Source organism: Anser cygnoides, chromosome 4 (assembly GCF_040182565.1).
Source record: "Anser cygnoides isolate HZ-2024a breed goose chromosome 4, Taihu_goose_T2T_genome, whole genome shotgun sequence".
Classification (NCBI taxonomy): Eukaryota; Metazoa; Chordata; class Aves; order Anseriformes; family Anatidae; genus Anser; species Anser cygnoides.
Window position 1 is genome coordinate 42,654,450 of NC_089876.1, and position 4,862 is coordinate 42,659,311.

Consider the following 4,862-nt stretch of genomic DNA (forward strand, 5'->3'; position numbering starts at 1 on the left):
GTTGTATTGGGTGTTGTGGGGTATGGTCCTAGAACATTCATGCCGGGTGGTTTGGTAGGAGTGTGTTTAAGGGTTTAATGGCCGTGTACATGTATGGGTTTAGCACCTGCTTATAAGATAGTCCGTATATAATGTATATTACTGGTACTATAGTATGTATGTATATGGGGTATATAAATTTATGCACGAATATGCGTAACCAAATACCCCCGCCTCGGGGGGGGAGGGGGGGGGGGTTAAGCATAATGGCATAGATGGGGTAGAATTATTGGGGGCTTGCGGTTAGTTCCTGTAGTTGAGAACAATGGCGGCTTTTCGAGCCGCAGGCCTCGGGTAGTGTCCGGGCAGGAATAATGACTTATTTTATGTTTTTTTTAGGGATTTGCTTTGCGGTGGGTGTTTTGGGTGTGGCGTCGAATCCTTCGCCGTATTATGGGGTTGTTGGTTTGGTGTTAGCGTCTGTGGCGGGGTGCGGGTGGTTGCTGGGCCTTGGGGTTTCGTTCGTGGCTTTAGTGCTGTTTATGGTGTATTTGGGGGGTATGCTGGTGGTGTTTGTTTATTCAGTAGCTTTAGCAGCGGAGCCTTTCCCTGGGGCTTGGGGGGATTGACGGGTGATTGGATGTGCAGTAGCGTTTGTGGCAATTGTTTTTGGGGGGTTGGTGTTTGGGGGGTTTATGGGGGCTTGGAAGTTCGGGGTTTCTACTGTGAATAATGTTGGGGTGTTTGTTGTTCGGTCGGATTTTAGTGGAGTTTCCATGTTTTATTCACATGGGGCAGGGATGTTTTTAGTGGCGGGTTGGGGGCTGTTGTTGACTTTGTTTGTTGTATTGGAGCTTGTGCGGGGGTTGTCGCGGGGTGCTATTCGGGCGGTTTAGGGGTTAGGGTCAGAGAATAGTTTATTGAAAATGCCAGCTTTGGGAGCTGGAGATAAAGGTTTGAGTCCTTTTTTTCTGAGTTTGGGGTACTCTAAGAAGTGGTAAGTCTTCAATCTTTGGTTTACAAGACCAATGTTTTTATAAACTATTAGAGTATTTAGCAGTTGAGTATTTTGTTTTCTAGGGCGCTTGCGGCGGGGAGGAGAAATAGGAGGATAGTGAAGTAGGCGATTGAAGCGAGTTGGCCGATGATGATGAATGGGTGTTCGACGGGTTGGCTTCCTACTCATGTTAGGACGAGGAGGTCGGCGACTAGTACTCAGAATAGGAGCTGGGAGAGTGGTCGGAATGTTATTGCTCGTTGTTTTGATTTGTGCAGGAATGGGATTAGGAATAGGATCAGTACGGAGGCGGCCAGTGCTAATACGCCTCCTAGTTTATTTGGGATTGAACGTAGGATGGCGTAGGCGAATAGGAAGTATCATTCTGGCTTGATGTGTGGTGGGGTTACTAGTGGGTTTGCTGGGGTGAAGTTTTCTGGGTCTCCCAGGAGGTTAACCGCTCATGCTTCTTTCTTATGAGACGTTAGTAAACCAATTACATAGCCTTGTCAAGACTAAATCACAGGTAAAAATCCTGTACATCTCATGTGGCCAACCACTCCCAACTAGGATTCCAAGACGCCTCATCACCCATCATAGAAGAACTCGTTGAATTCCACGACCACGCCCTAATCGTTGCCCTAGCTATCTGCAGCCTAGTTCTCTACCTTTTAGCCCACATACTAACAGAAAAACTCTCGTCCAATGCTGTAGACGCCCAAGAAGTAGAGCTGATCTGGACAATCCTACCTGCTATCGTCCTGGTACTCCTCGCCCTCCCATCCCTACAAATCCTCTACATAATGGACAAAATCGATGAACCAGACCTCACCCTAAAAGCCATCGGCCACCAATGATACTGAAGCTACGAATACACAGACTTCAAAGACCTATCATTCGACTCCTACATAGTGCCCACCCCAGACTTACCCAACGGCCACTTCCGACTGCTAGAAGTTGACCACCGCGTAGTTATCCCAATAGAATCCCCCATCCGCGTGATCATTACTGCAGGAGACGTACTCCACTCCTGAGCAGTCCCAACGCTCGGAGTTAAAACAGACGCAATCCCAGGCCGACTAAACCAAACTTCATTCATTACCACCCGGCCTGGGATTTTTTACGGACAATGCTCAGAAATTTGCGGGGCTAATCACAGCTACATACCCATTGTAGTAGAATCAACCCCACTCCCACATTTCGAGGCCTGATCGTCCCTTCTATCATCATCCTAATCATTAAGAAGCTATGCAACAGCACTAGCCTTTTAAGCTAGCCAAAGAGGGACTTCCCCCTCCTTAATGATATGCCACAGCTTAACCCCGCACCATGATTTTCAATCATAATTATAACCTGATTAACCCTAGCACTCCTCATCCAACCAAAACTACTAGCCTTCACCACAACCAACCCCCCATCAAATAAGACCTCCCTCACTACCAAACCCACACCATGATCCTGACCATGAACCTAAGCTTCTTTGACCAATTTTCCAGCCCCAATCTATTCGGCATCCCCTTAATCCTACTATCCCTACTCTTCCCAGCCCTACTATTCCCGTCCCCAAACAACCGATGAATCAACAACCGCCTTTCTACTATCCAAACATGACTCCTTCACCTAATCACAAAACAACTAATAGTCCCACTCGACAAAAATGGCCACAAATGAGCCATAATATTTACATCCCTAATAATCATACTTCTTACAATCAACCTTCTAGGCCTCCTTCCATATACATTCACCCCAACCACCCAACTATCTATGAACATAGCCCTAGCCTTCCCACTATGGCTCGCCACACTACTAACAGGCCTACGAAACCAACCATCAGCCTCTTTAGCCCACCTATTACCCGAAGGTACCCCTACACCCCTAATCCCCGCACTAATCCTGATCGAAACAACCAGCCTACTAATCCGCCCCCTAGCCCTCGGAGTCCGCCTTACAGCCAACCTTACAGCAGGACACTTACTCATCCAACTCATCTCTACAGCCTCCATTGCATTAATACCCACCCTTCCTGCAGTATCCATCCTAACAATAATCATCCTACTACTCCTAACCATCCTAGAAGTAGCAGTAGCCATAATCCAGGCCTACGTCTTCGTGCTCCTTCTAAGCCTATACTTACAAGAAAACATCTAATGGCACACCAAGCACACTCATACCACATAGTTGACCCAAGCCCTTGACCAATCTTCGGGGCAGCCGCCGCCCTACTCACAACCTCAGGATTAATCATGTGATTCCACTACAACTCATCCATACTACTAACCCTAGGCCTCATCTCAATACTCCTAGTAATACTCCAATGATGACGAGACATTGTACGAGAAAGCACCTTCCAAGGCCATCACACTCCCACAGTCCAAAAAGGCCTACGATACGGCATAATCCTTTTCATCACATCCGAAGCATTCTTCTTCTTAGGGTTCTTCTGAGCGTTCTTCCACTCGAGCCTGGCCCCAACCCCAGAACTAGGAGGCCAACGACCCCCAACAGGAATTAAACCACTCAACCCGATAGAAGTCCCCCTACTAAACACAGCCATCCTACTAGCCTCAGGCGTTACCGTAACGTGAGCCCATCACAGCATCACAGAAGGAAACCGAAAACACGCCATCCACGCCCTAACCCTAACGATCCTCCTGGGATTCTACTTCACAGCCCTACAAGCAATAGAATACCACGAAGCCCCATTCTCAATCGCCGATAGCGTCTACGGATCTACCTTCTTCGTTGCCACTGGATTCCACGGACTCCACGTAATCATCGGATCCTCCTTCCTGACCGTCTGCCTCTTCCGACTGATCAAGTTCCACTTTACATCAGACCACCACTTCGGATTCGAGGCAGCAGCCTGATACTGACACTTCGTAGACGTCATCTGACTATTCCTCTACATAACCATCTACTGATGAGGATCTTGCTCTTCTAGTATATTAATTACAATTGACTTCCAATCTCTAGAATCTGGTATAAACCCAGAGGAGAGCAATGAACGCACTCATGTTCATATTCGCCCTATCATCAATCCTAAGCGCCGCCCTAACCGCATTAAACTTCTGACTCGCCCAAATAAACCCCGACTCAGAGAAACTCTCACCGTACGAATGTGGATTCGACCCACTTGGATCTGCTCGATTACCATTCTCAGTCCGATTCTTCCTCAGTAGCCATCCTGTTCGTCCTATTCGACCTAGAAATCGCCCTCCTACTCCCCCTGCCATGAGCCGTCCAACTCCAATCCCCCCTAATGACCCTCACCTGAACTGTAGTGATCCTCCTTCTCCTAACACTCGGACTGGCCTACGAGTGAATTCAAGGGGGCCTAGAATGAGCAGAATAACAGAAAGTTAGTCTAACCAAAAAGATAGCTGGTTTCGACCCAGCAGATTACAGCCAACCCTGTAACTTTCTTATGTCGCCCCTACATTTAAGCTTCTACTCAGCCTTCATTTTCAGCGGACTAGGACTAGCCTTCCACCGAACCCACCTAGTATCCGCCCTACTATGCCTTGAAAGCATAATATTATCGATATTCGTAGGCCTATCAATATGATCCATCGAAAACCAAGTCTCCTCATTCACCATGGTACCAATTCTCATGCTAACCTTCTCAGCGTGTGAGGCGGGCACAGGCCTGGCCATCCTAGTAGCCTCCACCCGCACACATGGCTCCGACCATCTACACAACCTAAACCTCCTGCAATGCTAAAAATCATCCTACCCACAATCATACTTCTTCCAACAGCCCTGCTGTCTCCACCAAAATTTCTATGGACTAACACCACCTTATACAGCCTCCTAATCGCTGCCCTAAGCCTACAGTGATTAATCCCAACCTACTACCCCTACAAATTTTTATCCAACTGAACAGGAA

The 4,862-nt window shown here is 47.7% G+C and overlaps 1 pseudogene; it reads left to right on the plus strand.

Moving 5' to 3' along the window:
* Window positions 1-2,259: 2,259 nt before the first annotated feature.
* On the plus strand, window positions 2,260-3,907 carry LOC136790704 (cytochrome c oxidase subunit 3-like; annotated as a pseudogene).
* The last annotated feature ends 955 nt before the right edge of the window (window positions 3,908-4,862 follow it).